At 46.5% G+C, this 22,852-nt stretch overlaps 1 long non-coding RNA gene across 1 annotated transcript; it reads left to right on the top strand.

Annotated features, from left to right (window-relative positions):
* Nucleotides 1–433: 433 nt before the first annotated feature.
* On the top strand, nucleotides 434–21,025 carry LOC133388457 (uncharacterized). The gene is made up of 2 exons (XR_009763816.1): nucleotides 434–648; nucleotides 20,262–21,025. It is a non-coding gene; the product is annotated as an uncharacterized LOC133388457 (long non-coding RNA).
* The last annotated feature ends 1,827 nt before the right edge of the window (nucleotides 21,026–22,852 follow it).

Raw genomic sequence — 22,852 nt, 5'->3', positions numbered from 1 at the left:
CCCACAACTTCTGTCCAACAGGCAGATAGTCGTACATGCTGCAGGCGGTGCAAAACACTGGAAAGCCCCCACACCCCTGCTGGCTTCTTACCTGCATAGTTTTGTTTAAGGTTTATTACGTCAATGGGTTGGAAACTGCGGTTTAGTTGAGGCCAGGGAACAGATGGGCAGAGTGGGGGGCCCTGGCCTCCTCGCCCTGCTGCCAAACTCGCTCTGCTGCTTAACTCGCCTTGACGCTTCGTCAGCTGGGGCTCCCTCTAGCTCATGGAGCAGGCTCCCTCGCTAGGGTGCTCTGACTTTATATGTGTGGCTGGTTCCTCCCAGCTACTGCTGCCAGCCAATGATGTGTTACTTGAGGCTGATGGCTATCAGCTGGGGCTTAACTCTTTAGTATTCTCTCAGGCTTCCTTCCTTTGAAGGCAGGAAGGCAGGCTTCCTTCCTTCCTGAGCGAGGGGCGGGGCTGTTTAAGCTTTTGGCTGCTTTTAATCTAATCAAGGGGCTGCGCCTTCCAGGCAAGTCTTTTGTGTTTGTTGTTTTCCCACCTAGAACAGCCTGCTCCACGAGCTAGAGGGAGCCCCAGCTGACGAAGCGTCAAGGCCCCAGCTGACAAAGCGTCAAGGCGAGTTAAGCAGCAGAGACAAAAGAGGGTAAGTAGCTCCCATTTATTCCATTATTTAATTGAAGTAAAACAGCTCAGAGCAATAAGTAATATGGGCAGCCCAAGGTCACCCTGAGCTAGGAGCCAAATCCTGAAAGAACCTATATCTTAGGAGACAGATCCTAGGAGAAGGAAACCTATAGAAAGCGAGTTTTCAACACCACCCTAGCAGGAAAGCTTCAGGGGACACTGTAAACAAGGCTAAATTCCAGTCAGAGAGAAGGGGGAAAAGGAAACTCCACCGACATATACAGGGAGAGAGTCAGCTCAGTCCTTGCTAAAAAGGGCAGCTTCAGCCTTCCTGAAACACAACCACAAGCTCTGTAAGGGCAGGGTATTCCAGGCAGGGGGTTGCCAACCCTGCTTGGATATGGATGTCTTTGCAGAGGATCCCTAGTCAAGCTTTACCAATAGCACAATCCAAACTATATCTACTCAGAAGTAAGTCCTGTTGAGTTCTATGGGGGCTTAGTCCCTTAGTACGTGTGTATAGAATTGCAGCCTTCAGGGACATCCATCTTTACTCCCAAGTGCTCCCATCTAACATCTCCACAACACTAGGCTCCTTTCTTCCTACAGTGGCCTTCTGGTGCCTGGCCTGACCTGAAGGCACTTAAACCCTTCTTGCTGAAAGCAAGTAGGCTAGATTAAATGTTCCCTACCCAGGCTCCATCTTTTAGCTAAAATGTCTAGCTTAATTTCCGGTCAGATTTTTTTTAATTGTACGCTCCAAGCAACTGTGATTGATGCTTAATGTATCATGCTTAATGACATCACTTGGGCCCGCCCCGTGACATCACTTGGGCCCACCCCATGACATCACTCGGGCCCACCCCGTAACATCACTTGCCCCTAAAATCTCAGGTTTTGGGATGCTTCTGACCTAGCAACCCTACTATCTGAAGCAATACTCAAGGCCACTCACATAGTAGAACCCATCAGACAACAAAATGAATGAAACAGTTAAAAAGGAGAAAATAGGAATTTAAAATATTATCACAGTCAGTAAAGATTAAAAGACCACCTCAAGGCTTTTTTTTAATGCAATCTAATTAGTTAAAAGGCATCCCAGAAGCACCCTGACCTAATTATGTCTTCACTGCTTGCCAAAAGGTGAGCAGAAATAGAGCCAGGTGAGCCTTGCTGAGGAGGACATTCCATGACCTTGGTGCCCAACTGTGATTCTTCCAATGGGGACAATCCCCAGGGTCAGCTCACAAAAGGCAAATGAAAACGATCTGACAAATTGAAAGATACAAAAACAAGCAATATTTTTAAAAAGATAATAGACGAACAAAACAGACAGCAACAACAAAAGCTAATTTTGCTGGCTCTAGTCCACGAAAGCTTATATTATGCTGTTAAGGTGCCAGAATAACTCTTGTTGCTTTTGCTGTAACAGGCTAACCCTCTGGGGGAAAAATAAAATCAGTGAACCAAATTAAATGCCTGCCTGAAATGAAAAGGTCTTAAAGTGGGGCCAGACAGATCTCCCTGAGCAGGAAATTTCACAATCTGGGTGCTGAGGTGCAGTTATATAATCTCCAGATGCCCCAGTCAATAACCTGGTAGCCACACTTTCTACCAGTTCCAAACGGCCTTCAAAGGCTGGCCCATGTAGAGCACATTACAGTAATCTAATCTAGATGTGACTAGCCAGCTTGGTGCCTTCCAAATGTTGATGGAATCCCAAGTTTCATCAGCTCCAGCCAGCCTAGCCAATGTCCAAGATGATGGGCGTTGTAGCCCAACAACATCAGGAGGGCAGCACATTGGGGTATGGCATAAATGAGCAAGGCCAGGTCTGACTTCTTTAAGGAAGGCTGTAGCTGGCATACCACCAGTACAAACCACCACTAGCAACCATCGCCACCTGCCCATCTGGGAGCAGCATCAGAGCCCGGAGCAACCCAATCTACTAACCTGATTCATAAGGGGCCACACAACCCCATCCAAAACAGGCTGAATGATAACTTCCAGGTTGCCCAGAACTCCTAACCAACAGCGTTGCAGTCTTGTTGGGATAAAGTTTAAACCCAAGAAGACTGGGCTGCAGCTTCCAGATGTGAGTACTTGGGAATTTAATTATACATGATGTATGTTATTCACACATGGTAGTCACAATGTACCCACAGCAAACACAGTTGCTGTATAAAGTGAGGAGCTGCTCTGACAGTGAGTGAAAGGAGCCAATCCTTTGTTTCATGAATAATTCACATTTTAAAAAAATAAAACAAGGGCTGCCTCACAAATTGCCTCACAAACATCAGCATCAAATTTCAAAATAATAATTAAGTCTCTGCCTAACCAAGATTAATAATATCCCATAGGACTTCAGCACTCTCTCAAAAATTTCACATGATCAGACCTCAGAGCTCTCTGCAAACTTTTCACAAAATCAGACACCCAAAATTATTTGTAAGATTTTCACAAGTGGCTTTCGGGGTGGAATAAATCTGAGACAATCAGATTCCATTTGGGAACAATTCATCAGCAGCAAGACCGACAGAGTGCACAGAATAAATTACTCTTCTGATCTGGCAAAGATGGGTCACCCATAAGGACCTTTAGATAGAAGTAACTGAGCTGGGACCACATGAAGGCCGTAATGCAGAGGTCACAAGTTGCCATGAAACAGAAAGGCACTTTCTTTCTCCTTCCCTGTCCAGATCTTTTTTGCCTATAGAATGAGCTATCTTAGAATCTCAGTTTTCAGGTCTCTTCCCATACCCCTTCCAATGTGTATATATTATTCATTTCTGCTTTATTTTACCCAGCCACCTGATTCCCCCTTTTTAAAATCAGCATTAAAGGCACCCTTCATTATTATTATTATTATTATTATCTTGATACCTGAAGGTCCCCTTCTACACACATTTAACTTTAAACAGTGTAAACAATACTTGCCTTCACAGGGGGCCATAGTATGTGTTTTGGTACAAATTATCAGAGCTTGGAAAAGTTACTTTTTTTGAACTACAGCTCCCATCAGCCCAATCCAGTGGCCATGCTGGCTGGGGCTGATGGGAGTTGTAGTTCAAAAAAGTAACTTTTCCAAGCTCTGCAAATTATGTTCTTAATGTGCCACCTGCCTGGCAGATGGCAAACCTACAGCAGTGACTCATGCTGAGTTATATCAGGCAGCCTCCTCTGGGGACAATTCTCCACGCAAGAAATGAATTAATTAATAACACTCTGCACAGAGATATGGCAAAATTTCAGACCCATCACCACCAGAGGAGGCTTAGTGGAGGGAGGCAACTATTATAGATTGGCTATAGATAGCAGTGTGAGTTGAGGCAGGAGCCATAGGCAGGACCAAAGAGGAAGTCAGAACCAGAGAACAACCAGGAGGCAGGAGCAAGAAGCAAGCCAGAAGTCTGGACAAAGCCTAATCAAGGACAGAGGACCACAGCCCAGGGATTCCTTATTACTAAGGCAACATTCAACTGGACCTGGAAGCCCTTTTATACCCCTTCTTGTCCAGGCTGATCCAATGGCTAACGCAGACGGGCAGAGTCAGTCCAGGGCCAGAGGGTACTTCCTTCCTCCTAGTAGGAGCCCAGGGCGGCAAACAAAAGCACTAAAAACACTTTAAAACATCATAAAAACAGAATTTAAAATATATTAAAACAAAACATCCTTAAAAACATATTAAAACAAAACATCTTTAACAACTTTTTTTAAAAGCTTCAAAAACATATTTTAAAAAAGAGCTTTAAAAACATCTTAAAAAGCAATTCCAACACAGAGGCAGACTGGATAAGGTCTCTGCTTAAAAGGCTTGTTGAAAGAGAAAGGTCTTCAGTAGGCGCCAAAAAGACAATAGAGATAGCACCTGTCTAATATGTAAAGGGAGAGAATTCCAAAGGGTAGGTGCCACTGCATGAAAGGTCTGCTTCCTATGTTGTGCAGAACGGACCTCCTGATAAGATGGTATCTGCAGGAGGCTCTCACTTGCAGAGCGCTGTGATCGACTGGGTATATAAGGGATAAGACAATTTTTCAGGTATCCTGGTCTCAAGCTGTGTAGGGCTTTCTGCACTAAAACTAGAACCTTGAACATGGGCCAGTAACTAATGGGCAGCCAGTGCAATTCTTTCAGCAGCAGCATGACATGTTGGCAATAACCTGCCCCAGTGAGCAGTCTCACCACCGCATTTTGCACCAGCTGCAGCTTCCGGACCAATCTCAAGGGCAGCCCCAAATAGAATGCATTACAGTAATCCAGCCTGGAGGTTACTAGTGCATGGACAACAGTCAGGCTAACCTGGTCCAGAAATGGCCGCAGCTGTCTTACCAGCTGAAGCTAGTAAAAGGCACTCCTAGTCACTGAGGTCACCTGGGCCTCTAGCACCAAAGATGGATCCAAGAGCACCCCCAGACCATGAAGCTGCTCTTTCAGAGGGAGTATGATCCCATCCAAAGCAGGCAACTGACCAATTATCTGAACTTGGGAACCACCAACCCATAGTGTCTCTGTCTTGGTAGGATTCAGACTCAGTTTACTGGCCCTCATCCAGCCCACCACTGAGTCCAGGCACCGGTCCAGGGCTTGCACAGCCTCTCCTGATTCAGATGTTACAGAGAAATGGAGCTGGATATTGTCAGCGTACTGCTGACACTTCACCCCAAATCTCCTGATGACCACTCCCAAGGGCTTCATATAGATGTTAAACAGCATGGGGGACAAGATGAGCACAGCTGCCAGGGCGCCGAAAGACAATCACCCAATGTTATTCTCTGAAAACGACCCTGGAGATAGGATCAGAACCACTGTAAAGCAGTGCCTGCCTCCAATACCCATCTCACCAAGTCGGCCCAGAAGGATACCACGGCCAATGGTATCAAAAGCCGCTGAGAGATCAAGTAAGAGTAACAGGGTCGCATTCCCCCTGTCCTTCTCCTGATAAAGGTCATCCATCAGGGTGACCAAGGCCAATTCAGTCCCATAACCAGGCCTGAACCCAGACTGGAATGGGTCAAGTTAATCTGTTTCATCCAAAAGTACTTGCAATCGCTGCAATATGAGAACTGAAACCACAGCCATCCTTCAAAATTCATACTTATCCAAATTTTGCAATATAGCTCTCCAACTGAAGTTTACAAAAATGTGTATATTAGAGGAAAGCGTGTATTAAAATAAATATATTAGGATTCAAAAATGCATTATATTAGGAGAAATTGCTTGCAAAATTGTGTACATTAGTCAAAACTGCCCAATGTGTTTATTGGGACAAATTCTCACTAAAATGCTAAATACTTTTCATGAGGATTTTTTAAAAAAACTCAGATTGCTGCAGAAATATGGAGAACTGAATTTCAGATTGGAAAAAGGAGAAACGTAGAGACCCAACATTGACAGATCCTATCATCCCTACTCTCAGGGTTGTGGGCTAAAAGCCCACTCTGGGAGCTTTCTGGAAGAAGGGCAGGATGCAAACATAGTCAGCCCAGCTCTCTTGGGTGTGGTAAAGAATATGCAACTAATACTGTGCTGAGCTGAGAGTTAATATTTGGAGGAGGGGCCACCTGCCTCCAAAGGCAGTGTGGGGAAAAGCAGCCCTGCCTTGGCATTAATTCCCTACTGGAATTAGTGTAGTTAGAAGTTCTACAGGTATCTGTCCTGTAGCAGAAGTTGGCCTTTGCCCCTTTAAAAACCACATAAGCGACTGCTAGGAGAGCATCGTTTTCCCACTGCCGTGTACTTTACAGGGGCACTTGCTGAATAAAACAGTTGTCCCGAGAGCAAAACAGGAAGCAACTATGGGACAGATGGCTGACCTTTGGCCCTCCAGATGTTGCTCACTGGGGCTGATGGGCAACACAACAAATACACAGACGTTGGGTTTGAGTATCTTGCCCAAGCACAGGATGTTCTGTGCAGAGTTGCTGCCAGTGAGTGTAGGCAACACTGAGCTAGATTGGCCAATAATCTGACTCAGTATAAAGCTGCTTCCAATATTCCATGGTTGGAGGTGATGACTTCTTGGCATTCCCTTTTACACTCTTCCTCCTGGTCCTTCTGCCCTGTGGCCTGCTTTTCCATCCAATCTTCCTTGCTTTGGCCCACCACTTCCTCAGGTGTGGCTATGGCCCTCCAGATCTTGGACTCCAACTCCCATCAGCCCTGTCCAGCATAGCCAGTGGTCAGGGATGATGATCCAGCAGCATCTGGAGGGCCAAAGGGTAGCCATCTCTGCCCCTTGAAGTCCCTCTGACTCTCTCCTGATTTCCTTGGCCCTGTGCAGAACTCTTTCCTCAAGATCTCTTTTCCTAGAACCTGGGGTGGGGAACCTGTGGCCCTTCAAACATTGCTGGACTCCAGCTCCCGTCCTCCTCAGTCAACATGGCCAATGGTTAGGAAATATGGGAGCTGTTGTCCAGCAGAATCTGCAGGGCCACAGGTCCCCCACCCCTGCTTTGGCCCAGCCTTCACTAAAAGGTTTTCTCTGAATGCCTGCTTTCATCAAGCAGCCTCCTGCTCCATTTTCACCTATCCTTTCTGGCAACCCCTCCACGCCTCCCTTGGCAACCCTGACTCTTGGGGCAGCTCCTAAAGCTCTCCTTTGCTGCTCAGCTTCACTATGACATTGTCACTATGACATCATCCCTGCCCAGCCAACAGTTGCCTGAGGCTTCATGGTTGCCACAAAATCCTTTGCCTAGTCAACTTTATAACCTGCTGTTTTCTCAGAGGTCTAGAAAATCCCAACCACCAGGACAGGAGGCAGCAAAGATCTACGACACACCAAGAACAAAGCCAGCCGCTGAAAGGGAACAAACAGTGACATAATCTGGGTTACTCGCAACCTTTGCCACCCAGCCTCAACCAAGTGAGCTCCTGATTCAAATCAACTTTGTTTGTCTAAGCCCATGGGCAATTGCTGCCTCAGTGCAAATTGAATGTAACTTTTCCAAGAGCTCATGAAAACTTTCCTGCAAAGGTCAATGACTCTTTGTCTCCAAGAAGTCTTTAAAAAGCAGGGACTAGTGCTGGGCTGAGAGCGGCTTTCGGCAGGGGATGAATGGCATATTGACCTCCCTGATTCAAAGGTGGCCAAGGTTCATGTCTTTCCGTTTGCAAACAGGGACCCATCTAACCTTTACATAATGCAGTCTGTGGCTCAGCATTTAATTGAATGTCTGGGGTGGTTGAAGACGGAGGCACGTATCAATTTGGGCAAAGAGAAACAGTCCAGTTGATGCCATTATCAAGAGCAATTCATGATAAGAAGTGGGGGGGGGACCTCATGTAATTCGTTGAAAGGCCCACGGTAATTCACTTAAATCCTGACACCTTTGATAAAAGCTAATTTATGAAGGGGCAAACAGCAATCAGCTTGCACAGCCTGGTATGGGATCTTGTTGTTAATACTATCTGTCCTTCACTGACTGTCAGGCATGGCGTTTGAAAGGCAAATTCATCCTTCAAACTGGTCACACTCAGAGAAAGAGCCTAAGGTTTCAGCAGAATCCTAAGCACGTTTACTGGGAAGAAAGTCCCACTGAGGCCAGTGAATCCTTCGGTACAGACCTGACCAGCCCCATGGAGGAGCCTTAAGAATCAGCTTTTGCAGGCTGTTGTACAACTCTGATCTAAGCTAATGTGGGTTTTCAGAACTTCATTCCTAACTATTGGCAATGCTGGCTTGGATTGAAGGGAGTTGGGAATCTAACAACAACCGGAGGGCACCGGGTTAGGGAAGGCTGCTATAAAGTTTACTAAATTCTATTGCTTAGGTCAGCGATAGGTTAGACATCGTCAAATACAAATCGCTTCTGCATGTTAGTGTAACCCACTGGTGTATGCTCCTTTAAGAATTTGGGGGGGGAATATTCCTGCACACACTCAGTAGAGAGTTGAAGGATGGTTACATTAGCAGGCTGATACTGTCAAATGCTGACTGCTGCTCGAGTCAGATGCCAAATACTGACAGCTATCATGCGTCAGCTGCAACTTTTTTCAAATGATGCAAATACAGTATTAAAATATACACATGTACACACCTTCTAAGCTATTTTCTAAAAGGGGGAGGGAGAGGAAAGCTGTGCACTTGTGCATAACATGGGCAACATGGGTGGTGTGTATTTCAGTGCTTAACTGCTGCATCTCAGATAATGCTCTGTGCTGACAGCTGCTGCATACCAGCTGTCAGAGCGACTCTGGTATTGCATCATCTTTGCGTGTCGAACACTGATAATGAATGGCAAATATGTGCACATCCAGTTTCTTTTGAGGAGGGTGGACAGCGGCTGCAGGAGCGGAGAAACCACATTCATTTCAGCTCCACCTTGCAGCATTGCTCAGACCTGGCCTCCTCCTCCTTCTTCCCTCTCTTCTGGCTCTGCTCATGGCTCTACCTCTCGACCAAGACTGAGTGCTTAGTCCTGCCATTGCCCATCACAGAGGCTTAGTTCTGGTTGAGGGGCTTCATCACGTAGAGCTTATCGCAAGGTCTGAGCTGCAATCTGTGACCACGTGGTTACAATCCATGCGGCAACCATGGGAGCGAGGGGGTGTGTGAGCTTGGTTTGAAAGATAATAACCAGGGAGGCAAAGTGTGTTGTTCCTCCGAACTACCTCCTCTGTCCCTCCCTTGCAGCTCAAGACAGGTAGATGAGGACGCTCCATCAAAGAGCAGAATGAAGGGGGGGTCATTTTGTCTTCTGTCCTTAATCAAAGACTTGAATGATCTTATACAAAGAAGGGAATAAAGCCTCTGGGCAATCTGATCAGATAAATGAGCAGCTAACAACAAGCTGAAGTCGTTTAATTAGATCTGCAGCCAAGTCTTAGACAAAGAGTTAAACCTGGATGAGCTCTTTCCCAACTGATTTTCAAAAGCTCCCAGCATGCTAAATATGCAGAGGCTGTGAGAGGGGAGATCACTCCAGGAACTTTGTCTGGACACATGCCTATACTGAAAAGGCTGCTGGGGAGGAAAATCCCCTGCATACAAACATGGCCAGAGCTGTATAATGACTGCCAGCTCCTTCAGGAGCTCAGTTGATGAAGGATGGGATTCCAATTCTTTGCAGGTAAATTGGTTTACTTTCAGGTTTGAAGAGAGCTGGAAGGTGTAGAACAGAGTTGGGAAACCTGTGACCCTCCAGATGTTGTTGGACTCCAGCTCCCAACAGCCCACACCAACATGGCCAATGGGCAGGGACTATGGGAGTTGTAGGCCAGCAACATCTGGAGGACTATAATAAATTCTCCATCTGTGTTGTATAGGAGGTGGTAGTGAGTAAATCTCAGCCAGTATAATCATTATTTGCACCGAGAGAGGCATCCTCTACAGATTCAGGTTGTCAGGACTGTGCCCAGGGAACCTTCAGACCTCAAAGAATATCACTCTGCAGGACACCCAGGGGAAGAGAGTTCTACCCCTGTGGGCAGGCAGGGGCTCAGACACTTTAAGTAAGGGACCAGAATGTTTAGCTCAGCCACCACAACTAAGCACTTGAGGGACCTTAAGCTCTCAGGTCAGCTCTCAGGTCAGCTCCCAGAAGAAACAGCAAAGGTCTCACATGGAGGCTGTACAAGCAGTGTTGGAGGGCATAGTGTCTCAGCTACAGGACAGGGGCTTGTGGTAGACTCTGTGCTAGGAGTAGGTGAGAAATTTGATTCTGTTCACATTTCACACCAAATGTATCAAATTTGCACTTTCTGAAACAATATGAGGACTGAAACACAGCCATCCTTTGAAATTTGCACTTATCTAAATTTTGCGATGCAGTTTGCCAACCTAACAATGTTTACAAAAATGCATGCATTAGGGGAATGTGCGCATAAAAATGAATACATGAGTGAAAATAACACACAAAATGCATTATACAATGAGAAACTGCTTGTAAAAATGTGTACATTAGTCAAAACTACCTACAAAAATGCATTCATTAGGAGAAATTCACACTAAAGTGCTGGTTAATTTTCATGAGGATTTTTTAAAAAAAAAATAGTTGCAAATTGCTACAGAAATGTGGAGAACTGAATTTAAGATTGCAAAAATGAGAAGCTGAGAGAACCGAAATTGACAGATCTTTCCATCCCTTCTCTGTGCACATGAGGTCCCAGGCTCAATCCTGGGCACCTCCACTTCAAAGGATCTCAGACAGAGGACTGAGAATACCCTTTTTCCAAGAGAAGCTGCTGCCCCAAGTCAGGTGCTCAGACAATCCTAGTCTCTAGGTCCACCAAAGGAGAAGGCAGCCTTGGATATTTTGCCTTCCTCAGAGGAGGATGAGCTAGAAGGGCAGCAAAGAGGCTGATTTCAATGTGAGTAGAAAGAGAAACAATGAGTGTTGGAGCTGGCTGGCTGTCGTGCCCGGGTTGGGAGTCAAGAACAGAATCACTTGATGAAAGCAAATCCGTTTTTATTAGAGTAATTTCCAGACATAGGCTTCTCCGCCTCATGAACTCTTAACACGAACCAAAACCCGCGGCATGGAAGAGAGTTGATAGAACAGAGTTTCCAGCATTCCCCGTCCCTTATCAAGGGGGCTTTCGGGCCCTGATCCTCTCACTCCGCCTCAAACTGCCCACATCTACGCCCCTTCCCTCCTCTCTTCTTTGGTGCCGTTTTAACTGTCTTCGGGTGCAGGGCGATGGGGGGGCGGCTGCCTCCTCCCCTTCTGATTCGGAAAGGATGGTAGGAAGTGGGGGGGTTGGCCCAACGCGTCAGGCGATTTCTCTCTACCCTTCTCTGCAGCCGAACGACCTTGGTCCTCCTCCTCCCTCTCTGTCTGTAACGGCAGCACATTCCTAGGGGGGGAGTGCGTGAGAACCGAGTCTGTTGTCTGTTCAAGATTTCCCCCCTCTATCTGGGAAGCTTCTCCCTCCCCTCCAGATGCCTCAGCCCAGCTGCCCCCCTCTCCTAGTTCATTCTCAGAAACATCAGAACTCCAACCATAGCTCATGACATCATCCTCTTCTCCATGCTGTACTCCCTCCCACCCTGTTGGTTTGGGGCGATGAGGGAATTTCTCATGAAAGTCTCTCACTAAAATGGGGGCGTGAATGTCTTCTGCTTTTTCCCAGGATCTGTCGGCTGGCCCATAATTCTTCCAATGGATTAGATACCGCAGCTGGTTTCTCCTTCTCCTGGAGTCCAGGATCTGCTCCACTTCAAACTCTGTTTGTCCCCCCACCAACATCGGTGCCCCTGGAGATTCTATCGGCCTCAGCTCACTGGGGGGGGCGGCCTTCGTTAGCAAGGAACGATGGAATACTGGCTGCATTTTAAAAGTCTCTGGCAACTTTAAACGAAAAGCCACTGGGTTTATTTGAGCCTGGATTTCGAAGGGTCCCACTCTCCTATCCTGCAACTTTCTGCACTTACCCGGCATGTTAAGGAAGCGGGTCGACAGCCATACTTGATCGCCCACCTTGAGGGGGGCCCCCTCACACCGACGTTGATCAGCAACTCTTTTGTATTCCCTTTTGGCTTCGTCTAATTGTTGTTTCAACACTTGCTGGGCTGCCTGTAATTCCTGGAGAAACTCCTCGGCCGCGGGTACCGGCCCACTGCCTGAGTGGCTGGGAAAAGCCTTGGGATGAAATCCATAATTAGCAAAGAAGGGTGTTTGCCCCGTGCTGGTGTGCACGGAATTATTGTAGGTGAATTCTGCAACATGTAAATAGGAAATCCAGTCAGTTTGCTGGTAAGATATGTAACAACGCAGGTATCTCTCCAAAACTGCATTAAGTTTCTCAGTTTGTCCATCAGTCTGGGGGTGGTGAGAGGAGGAAAGCCTTAGCTCCATTTTCAACTGCTTCCAGACAGCCTTCCAAAATTTAGCTGTGAACTGGGTGCCTCGATCCGAGACGAGGCTGTCTGGTAACCCATGCAATCTGTAAATCTCTTTTATGAACACCTTTGCCGTCTCCCTAGCGTCCAAGGCCCCAGAGCAAGGGAGGAAGTGGGCCATTTTAGTCAATGAATCCACGATCACCAAAATAGCAGTCATTCCTTGTGACCTTGGTAGATCGGTTATAAAATCCATGGAGAGGTCCTGCCAGGGCCCCTTTGGAGTGGCTAAAGGTTCCAACAGCCCTGCAGGCCTTCCCGTGCTTGTCTTCGCCCTCAGACACACGGCGCAGGATTTTACATAGTTCTCAACATCTCTGTGCATTTGGGGCCACCAAAAATCCTTAGCTACATTTTGAATGGTTTTAAAAATGCCAAAGTGCCCAGCTGTGACATTGTCATGGCATTGACACAATACTCTGAGTCTGAAGTCCCCTTTTGGCACATATCTGGCAGTTTTAAACCACAACAACCCATCCCTCCAGTGGAAACTTAGTTCTGAGTCCGTGCTCTGCTCCATTTCCTGGATGTAATGTTGTATGTCTGAATCCCCCTGCTGGGCCCTCTTGAGCTCTTCTTCCCAGGACGGCTGACAGGCTCCTAACGTGAGTTTTTCCGGTGGGATGATGTGTTGGGGTGTGTGTGTCAGCCTTTTCGTCTTTGTATTGGGGTTGTCTGGATAGGGCATCCGCCCTCTGATTTTTTGTATGGGAGTGGTATTTTATTTTGAAGTTAAACCTGGCAAAAAACTGCGACCAGCGTATTTGTCTCTGGTTCAATTTCCGAGCTGTCTGTAGACTCTCAAGGTTCTTGTGATCAGATCGTACTTCTATCTGATGTTGAGCCCCCTCTAAGTATTGCCTCCAGTTTTCGAATGCGTCTTTGATAGCTAAAAGTTCCTTTTCCCACACAGTGTAGTTTTTCTCAGCATCCTTGAGCTTTCGAGAGTAGTATGCACATGGGTGCAGTTCCTTCCCACCCCTGTCAGGCTGCAAGAGAACCCCCCCAATCGCCCGGTCCGAGGCGTCAGCTTCCACGACGAAAGGCCGGGTCGGGTCAGCAAAGCATAGGATAGGTTCAGAGGCAAATTTCTCTTTCAGCTCTTCAAACGCTCTTGCTGCCTGATCTGTCCATTGAAACTTCCCTTTTCTCCTTAAACAGTCGGTGAGGGGGGCGGTTAGTGTGGAGAAGCCCGGGATGAATTTTCTGTAGAAGTTGGCGAAGCCCAAGAAACGTTGCACGTCTTTCTTGGTGGTTGGTTGTCCCCAATCCAACACACAGCTCACTTTTCCGGGATCCATCTCCACTCCCCCTGCTGAAATTCGGTATCCAAGGAAGTCCAGGGAAGACAGGTCAAAGCCACACTTTTCCAGCTTGGCATATAGGTGATTCTCTCTCAGCCTTCCCAGCACAGTTCTCACGTGTTGGTCATGCTCTGACTGGCTCCTTGAAAATATCAGGATGTCATCCAGATAACAAACCACGTACTGGTCCAAGAGGTCTCTAAATACTTCGTTCATGAACTTCTGGAACACTCCTGGACTGTTACTTAACCCGAACGGCATGACCAGATACTCAAATTGACCATGAGAGGTGTTGAAACTCGTCTTCCTTTCATGTCCCTCCTTCATTCGGACCAAATTGTATGCCCCCCTCAGATCCAACTTTGTGAAAATTGTGGCAGAACGCAATCGATCTAATAACTCTGGAATCAGGGGCAGGGGGTAGCTGTTCGGGATAGTAATTTGGTTGAGGGCGCGATAATCATTACAAGGTCGTAATTCACCCCCCTTCTTTTCCATGAAGAGTAGGGGGGCTCCTGCAGGCGACTGCGAGGGACGAATAAATCCCCGCTTCAAGTTCTTTTCCAAAAATTCTTTCAGAGCTACTCTCTCTTGTTCTGTGAGGGAGTAGATTTTGCCTGCAGGAATGCTTGCTCCTGGCACCAAATCGATAGCGCAGTCATACGGCCGATGGGGGGGGTAAAGTCTCAGCTTCAATTTCACTAAACACATCCTCAAAGTCCAGGTATTTCGAGGGGAGGGTCACCTCCTTGACCTCCTGCACAGCTCCTGCTAGGGCTTTTATTGCTTTCTCTGGCTGACAATTTTCGTGGCAATACTGGGACGTAAACCACACGACTGCTTCTCTCCAGGCTATTTTTGGGTCATGCTTTATCAACCATGGCATTCCCAGAATCACCTCAAAGTTAGACAGGTCTGACACACACAAGGAAATAAACTCTTCATGCCCCGGGATTTCTAGCTTCAAATCCTCAGTGGCTCTAGTGACCCCCCCGGACTTTAATGGTCTGCCATCTATCATCTCCACTGATAAGGGGGCTTCTAGTTTCCGATACGGGATATGATGGCATTTAACTAGGGCGGTATCGATGAAGTTTGTAGAGGCTCCACTGTCGATCAACGCTGTTGAGTTCTGCACTCCTGTGGAAGTTGTAATCCTAATGGGTAATACCAGAACTCCTTTTAGGGGGGGATGGGTTAACGGAGGCCCTTTACACAGCGCTGCCCCCAGTCCTCCGGCCTACACTAGGACTGGGTGCTTCCGTTTCCCGACAGCCCTGTTCGGTCTCCTTTCAGTTCACAGTCCCTGGCTAGATGGCCTGGCTTGGAACAAATAAAGCAGAGGCGTTCTTGTGACGCCCTTCCCTGGCTCTCCCTGTCAGGTTCCTACCTGCTCGTGGTTACTGCCTGTCTCTAGGCACCACCAGGGACTCCACCAGTCCGGACTGTCCTTTATTTTATTTTTTCTCTCCCCGCTCTAGCACAGATCTCAACAGATCCCCCTGCTAGGCAACCACCAGTCACGTCCTAATACTAGTATTCCCAGAGACTCTGAATACTGGTATTGTTATTCTCTTCACCACTGCCACCGTTACAGTTCCCCTTCAGCCTTGGTCATTACCTTACCCTCCCTTCTGGTCTGTGAAACCCCAGCCAAGGATCAGGCCTTTGGTAAACCAAATTAAGTATTTATTAAAGATAACAAAGCTAACAAGATTAACAAGATTTCTTCTTAAGGCACATAAGCATATGGTTTTACTCAATACTAATCCGAACTCCACCCCCCTCCTTCTTCACTCTCTCCTGGCAAACAACTCTCTCAAACCCCACCAAGCAACCCACTCTTTCTCTTCTCCCCCCAGATTCCACTCTCACTCTTCCTTTTATATGTTCAGCCATTTTAAACACTCAGCCAATCATCTAGCATTCTACTGCCCATTCACTCCCCCTCCTCTTTCACTCCACTTACCATGTATCTTCTAAACAACCAACACTTACCATATATACATTAATATAGGAACATCACAGTTCTCTGTGACGTCTGTCTCTTTCCTCCTCCGACAGCTTCATCCGCGCCCCTCCCGAGCCGTCCCCCGCGTTGCCTGATGTCCCGGGGGTCGAAGGGATTTTACTGCGGGATACTGAGGCTGAATATTTTTGCACCTCTTGTTTTCTTTCTAACCGTCTTCCTTCCAGTCTGTGATCAATTTGTAGGCACAGCTGGATTAGTCCAGACAAGTCAGTTGGAGGTGCGACTCTGGCCAGCTCATCCAATATCTCAGCATTCAGTCCACTTCGGTACATAAACATCAGTGCTGAGTCATTGTATCCAGTCTCTTGGGATAAGATCTTAAAGGCATTGGTGTATTCCAGCACAGTTCCTTTTCCCTGCTTCAGGGCACTCAATTGCCTAGCCACCATCTCTGCTCTTTGGGGATCCTGAAACATTTTGGTCAGGGCTTGTATAAATGCTCCATACCTGCCCAGGATGGCATCCTTTCTGATCAGATAGGGGGTGACCCACTTGGCAGCTTCCCCATCCAATAGACTGATCACAAATGCCACTTTGGCAGCATCATTGGGGAATTCTGCATCCTTAATGTCCAGGTACATCTCACATTGGGCCACGAAAGTGGAGATCTGGTCGCTCTGGCCCGCATATTTGGGTGGTAATCCAATTGGGATGTTGGCCACGGCGGCTGCAGGGGCTGCCCGCATTCTATCTATTGTGGATTTCAGGCTCTGGTTGTCCAATTTCAAGGTTCTCACAGTTGCTAACAGGCTTTGAACATCCGACTGTAGGTTTGCCACGCTCGACCTCAGTAGCTTCACTTCTTCCGTCTCAGAAGTGGGGTTTACCCCCCCCAGCAGCTCCCTTTTCCATCTTGTCATGTTCAAGTGGCAGGAGTAAGGAGGGTTGAGTAGTTGGTTCTATCAAACTGTCGTGCCCGGGTTGGGAGTCAAGAACAGAATCACTTGATGAAAGCAAATCCGTTTTTATTAGAGTAATTTCCAGACATAGGCTTCTCCGCCTCATGAACTCTTAACACGAACCAAAACCCGCGGCATGGAAGAGAGTTGATAGAACAGAGTTTCAAGCCCTCCCCGTCCCTTATCAAGGGGGTTTCGGGCCCTGATCCTCTCACTCCGCCTCAAACTGCCCACATCTACGCCCCTTCCCTCTTCTTTTCTTTGGCACCATTTTAACTGTCTTCGGGTGCGGGGCGATGGGGGGGCGGCTGCCTCCTCCCCTTCTGATTCGGAAAGGATGGTAGGAAGTGGGGGGGTTGGCCCAACGCGTCAGGCGATTTCTCTCTACCCTTCTCTGCAGCCGAATGACCTTGGTCCTCCTCCTCCCTCTCTGTCTGTAACGGCAGCACATTCCTAGGGGGGGAGTGCGTGAGAACCGAGTCTGTTGTCTGTTCAAGATTTCCCCCCTCTATCTGGGAAGCTTCTCCCTCCCCTCCAGACGCCTCAGCCCAGCTGCCCCCCTCTCCTAGTTCATTCTCAGAAACATCAGAACTCCAACCATAGCTCATGACACTGGCAAGCTGAAGCATTGAGGAGCAGTAAGATTGTGCTGGTGGTTTTGTGGGGTGATGGCAATGCCTGCCTGTGTGCATGCTTCTTCCCCTCCTGCCTCCCCTCCACCCAGAGCCTGGACATTTGTAGATAATCAAATACAATCTTTTTAAAAAGTACTGTAAATCTCCAGTAATCTGTCCCTGCCAGGAACTTGACCTTGAAAACCTGCCCTGGAAACATTTACTGCTTTGGGAAGCGGAGAGCGCAGACAACATAATAAGGTCTGAAATAGCTGGCAGTCTGTAGCCTTTAATGGTGCTCCAAATCCCTTTACTTCATAGGGGATCCGGCCATGATTCTGGATTCCAAGAAATGGAGCCACTACAGCAAGCTGCCTAACTTGAGCAGACATTTTTTTAAAAGGCCAGGGATGCAGCAGCCAGAAGTCTGAGGGAGAAGCACTGTAGAATACCCAAAGGCCCCACAGTCACCCATCATATCGTTCTGCACATTGCTCACGCCACAGTACAAAGAGCAAACGAAAGACAGCAGCTACTTTGGGAAATTGGTCTCGCTGTTTGACTTCTGCCTAACAAACGTTTTCTCTGCTTTTCTGGTATTTTGAATCTTGTTGTGTAACTCAGCCTCACCTCTACAGACGGGCATCCAAGGTAGATCTTGGATCTCATGTGAGCAGCTCCCAAATCATTCACAAATGGGACAGAAATAGATTTCCAGCAACGTCAATCTGAAATCCAGTACAAAGTCTGGCATCGTGAAAATGACAGCATTGGGAAGATGCTCATTTGTAAGAGGGAGTGGCTGCCATCTTACTTTATTCGGGGAGGGGAAGACTATCAATGGCTACTAGCCCACAATGTCTGTTGTGTATTGGCCCTCCAGGCTTGCCATACAAGGAACTGCTGAGTCTGCCCAGGGCTGTGGCAGTTTTGCTTCAGTTCCGAGTTGTGGTTTGGCTTACAAGCAGCACCGCTATGTAGGCCTTGTTCTCTTCATATTTTCAGTGATAGTAAAGTTCTTGTGTCGTATATCCTCTGTGTGGCCTTTTCCTTCAGAATACTTTTTAATGACTGTGTTCGGCCTGGACTGTCAGATGCAGGATGGCCCTGAATGCCAGTTGCTGGGAATCACACAGAGGAGAGAGTGCTGTTGGGCTTCCCATCGGCATCTGGTTGGCCACTGTGAGAACAGGACACTGGACTAGATGGGCCGTTGGCCTGATCCAGCAGGCTGTTCTGAGGTTCAGAGCACTTTCTTGGGGAAGCCTAAAGTTCTGGTCTGCACTTTAATTCCTGCACTTTAAATCTGGACAAGGCACCCTGGGATGTCGTCTGCAGACCCAACTGTTCAGACCCTGCCTTCCACCAATGGGGACAGTGTTGCTCTTCCTCCCCTCCTATGCATGTTTCCACCCACCCCCCGCCTGGCCTGCACTGTGCATTGCAAAATGTTCTATCCACTGGAGACTCAGCACAACAGTGCCTGTCACACTTTTTTTAAAAAAGAGAATTCTGCTGATGCAGCAGGTTCCAACCAAAAGCTGTCCCCCCTCCCTCCCTCCCTCTCTCACTTTCTTTCTTTCTCACTCTCATCAAAATAATTAAACAGTTCCAAGCTTTTCTTCTTTCCACTGAAGACTCTGATGCTTATTGATTTCTTTCTGTGCTATCATATCCTTTAACTCTGCCAACAACAGGCAGGATCTTTTGGTAAATCTGCTTACATTTCAGCGATGGTGTTTACTTATTGGATTATTTAAGCTGCATTTATTTATTTATTTAAAGTTGAGCTTTAGAAGGAACAGCGGGTGGGGGGAGCGCCATCTTGCTGCCCTTTCCATTCTCGTGCCTTCTGTTGGCTCTCTGGCTAAATATTGCCTGTGCTGGAATCATAGCACTGAAGTTCAAGAGCAGAGTCTTAGCTTTCAAAGGCTCACTCCCTGACAGATAAACAACTCCAACATTAACTTAGAGGGAGGCGGGAGTTTGTTTGTTGCATTCGGGGGAAGGAGTAGACTCTGCCATTACCTACTCCTCCAATCTTAAAAATATAATTGGTAATAAGAATCTAGGCAATAGAGGCACCCTAGAACAGAGGACACCAACCTTTTTGGACCAGAAGGCCCATTTCAAATTTTGAGAGAGTGCTGGGGGCACCAGTCACAAAATGCCTACCATGGGGTGTGGCATAACACAAAATTGACAGTAGCCATGGTGAAGCTTTCCCTTAACTGTATTTCCATACCAGAAAAGGCTTAACCTCTTGAATTTCTGCTTGCCATACAGCTGTTAAAGGCACAAGAACCCTGTTTTTCCCCAATGCCAACCCTAAGCCAAAGTCTAGGCTGCCATGCTGAATCCACTTACCTGCAAGTAAACCCCATTAAACCCAAAGAGACTTACTACTGAATAGAGAAGTATACTAATGTTCTGTAAGTTAACTATACAGTGCATTCGTAATGTCTCCCTGGTCTTTAGTTCATGCAAAGCAGGAGACATGCCTAAGCCTCTTTGCAAAGTTTTCACATTTGCCTTTTTTGGGGGGGAGGGGGATTCTTTAACATTCACCCACACATTGTGTAGTAATATTTGCAGAAAATAATTTCTAGGCACTCCCTGATATCAGATGAACCCAGCACAGGAAGGATTCATCTTGGTTGCCAGGGAAACAAGAAGGGTCAAGTATTGGAGGGAAGATTCCAAGGACTAGGGAAAAAACAGACACAGGAAAAGTGCAGTAAAATGGAGGGCAAAAGAGCAGCTCTTTAGGGCCCCAGGGATTTTTATTGCCTGGTGTCCAAACAACTTACTTATCAATTACAACTCTGACTCCATTCATAGGTTAATAACACTGATAGGCAGAAGCACCCGGGCTAGCTCATTTCACATAGATCGCTTTCAAGGGTACCTGCACATTTCACTCTATAACTTTCTTTCTAGGAGGACTAGAGACTTTCAATTCTGGACTACCTTCATAGGTGCCATGGCTCGAAAACACCATGCATGCCAACCTTGAGTCCTATGATGGAAGAATGGCAGAATAGAAAAATACTAAAGAAATCAATGATTGCCTGGTTCACACATTATGTTTCTCCACCTGAGTGCATATCCAGGAGCATTTGGATCGGAACTTCTGACATTGATAAAGTATTGTGTAAACTGGCACTAACTTAACCCCTTAAACAGGATTCCATTATATCAGTTACAGCTACATCACAAAAGCACAAAGAGCAGTAAACAGAGTCCAGGGGACTAATTTCTCCTTACACAAGGAAAGGGATGATTTATCTGACCTTTGCTTCAAGCCTCTGATCTTTTTGTGGAGCCTGTGAAATGAAGAAGGGACCTTGGCTACCGTTCTGGTGAAGAAAAAGATCTTGTATTGAGTGACAGCTTCATTAAGCAAGTTAAAGGCGCAGAAGTAGAGGTGAAGAGGGTGTAATGGCTGAAGCAGAGACTCTCTCTTTCTGCAGAGACTGAGCTTGCTGCCCATAGACCATGATGGAATTGTCCCCTCCATCAACTGCTCTCTCTTATGGGCCGAGCATATCAATGAAGGCATCTGTCAGTCAGAGTCAGCCTCCATCATCCCTATTTACTTGCAAGGTTTGCACTATACCTGAGTTGGCAGTAAGATGTTACAGAAAGCTTGAATAGATATTTTCAGTCTTTGTATGGCAACAAATAAACAATATTTGTTATTATTTGGTTTTTTTAAAAATGCATGAAATTGATGCAAGGATCCAGAAACAGTGGCTGTGTTTGCAGAATACCCCAAACCATGATTTGGCGAGATGTGCATAAGCTAGAATAAGCCCATCAGTGTCCCTTAGCAAACAATTAAGCTACACTACAAAAGGCAGTCATCTCTCCACTTGACGCTACACAGTAGCAATCCCATGACGTTATTTGGATCGTAACTGGTTTTGTTTAATTATAATTCTATGGAGTTTTAAATTGTGGTTTCTCGTCATGTTAGATGTTTATTGTTAGCTGTCTTGGATGCCTGAAATAAGGCAGAAAGGCATCAGTATTTTAAATAGATTCATTTTATCAAAAGCAAAAAACCTTGGAGGGAGAACTTCAGGTGCCAAGGTGGCCAAGTGGGTGCAACCTTGTGGAGTGTTGGACGCTCTCTCTGAGACTGGGGGCAGATATCTATGCTACACATTTTCAGTCGTTTCATGCCACTTTAACAGCCATGGGCTTCCCATAGAGTTGGTTGGATCTGTCAATTTCATTTTCTCCGAGTTTCTCTTTTGTCCAGTCTTCAGTTCACTTTGCCAAATTTCCATGTTAGTCAGCAATTTAAAAAGAAAATGTTATCAGAAAAACTTTTGTCAGCATTTTAGTGCCCATTTCCCCGAATATACACATTTTTGTAAGCAATTTCCCCCAATATAATGCAATTTGCATGTAATTTTCAAGAATATATGCATTTTTGTACCTGTCTTTTGGTTGGGGAACTGCATCACTGAATTTGGAGTTCAACCAAATTCTGGGCTGCATTTGAGTTCATGTATTGTTTTGGGAAGTGTGAACTAGGCAAGTTCACATTAAGATACAAACCAATCTGAATTTCTGCCCCCCACCCCAAATCCTGGGAACTGTAGTTTAAGAATTACAGTTTAATTAGTGTAATTTAACTGTAGTTTAAGAATTGTAGGCTAAGAATTCTTCCTTTATCACAACATACAGTTCTCAAGTTTCCTTAGGGAAGGGAAATGGCTACTGAATCGATTTAGCCCTATGGTGTAGATATGCCCTGCATATTCACCATGATTTTAATCTTGCCTAGAATAGGGTGAAACTTCTCAACAAGTGTGAGAGGCGGCTTTCTCTTGAGGGCATTTCTGCTGTCTCAGATATAGGCCCCATCTGCATTATACATTTAAAGCAGTATCATATCACCTTAAACAGTCATGGCATCCCCCAAAGAATCCTGGGAAGTGTAGTTTGTTAAGGGTGCTGAGAGCTGTTAGGAGACCCCTATTCCCCTGACCGAGCTACAATTCCAGAGTGGTTTAACAATCAACCCCTCTTCCCAGGAAACTCTAGGGACTGTAGCACTGTGGGGGGAATAGGAAACAACTCTTTGTTATTCTAATTACCAGTTTCAATGGGCATTGAGGGACACAGAGTAGGTCCACACCATCCGATGCACGTTTAAAGCACATGACTTCCCCCAAAGAATCATGGGGACTGTTAAGGGTGCTGTGAATTTGTAGCTCTTTGAAGGGAAAACTACAGTTCTCAGGATTCCTTCGGGAAAGTCGTGCTTTGAACATGTGGTAGATATGCTTTAAATGTATAGTGTGGATCTGTTCTAGGAGGCAAAAGCCAAATGGTGGTTGGTCCTAGAGAAGCCAATGAAATGGGCTTTGCTATATCATTTAATGATGTTTTTATAGGAGGCTGGACCCAATAACCTATAGGACCCTGCAGAGGCGTAGCGGAACGGAGAGTCTTGAGTGAGCTTATGTGTGTGATTCTACCTTCCCTGCAAATTAGTCAGACAGAGACTTTAAGCT

This window comes from Rhineura floridana, chromosome 1, assembly GCF_030035675.1.
Source record: "Rhineura floridana isolate rRhiFlo1 chromosome 1, rRhiFlo1.hap2, whole genome shotgun sequence".
NCBI lineage: Eukaryota > Metazoa > Chordata > Lepidosauria > Squamata > Rhineuridae > Rhineura > Rhineura floridana.
The sequence above is the reverse complement of the archived record's forward strand: the minus strand, read 5'-3'. Positions and strand labels throughout refer to the sequence as shown.